Here is a 740-nt window from a genome sequence, read left to right as displayed (position 1 = left end):
GCAGGTCTCAGTGCTCCTGCAGGAGCCTGAGCTCCCACTACGACTATTCAGAAGACTTTGTCTCTGAGTGTTCAGAAGTAGCTGCCAGCAGGAATTTTTTAGGGCAACCTATGGCCACAGAAAAGAAAGAAGAGAATAAAAAGTATACTGCTTCTAAAACCACCCAGCTCACAGGTAAGAGGCAAGATTTCTCAGCCAAGGCTGGATTCCTGGTTATAATAATGTTATTAACAAACTAGTATTTTGAAGCAGTCCATGTTGTGTTTTGCTAACTTTCCATATTATAAATGTGTATTGAAGGTAAACTTTTATGGAAGGAAATGGGAAGCAAAGAATTAAGGATAATTACAAAATAATAGAAAGTTTTAGCCGGGCACAGTGGTGCATGCCTGTAATCCCAGCAGCTGGGAGGGTAAGGCAGGAAGATGGTAAGTTCAAAGCCAGCCTTAGCAACTTAGGCCCTAAGCAACTTAGCGAGACCCTGTCTCAAAATTTTTTAAAAAATAAAATAAGAAGGGGTCAGTGGTTAACCACCCTCTGGGTTCAATTCCTGATATCAAATAATAATAATAATAAGGTTTAAAACATGAAGTCTACTCCTCACATGGCTTACCCAAATGGAGCCACCTAGTGAGGCTGGTTCCATTTTCAGTTAACAGGTGGCCTTGTTACAGAGTACCACAGTACTTGGATTTCACTGGCTTCTTGCCTTTCATCTCAGCTGAAGAACCAAGGTTTGA

This window comes from Urocitellus parryii, chromosome 2 (genome assembly GCF_045843805.1).
Source record: "Urocitellus parryii isolate mUroPar1 chromosome 2, mUroPar1.hap1, whole genome shotgun sequence".
Classification (NCBI taxonomy): domain Eukaryota; kingdom Metazoa; phylum Chordata; class Mammalia; order Rodentia; family Sciuridae; genus Urocitellus; species Urocitellus parryii.
The sequence above is the reverse complement of the archived record's forward strand: the minus strand, read 5'-3'. Positions refer to the sequence as shown.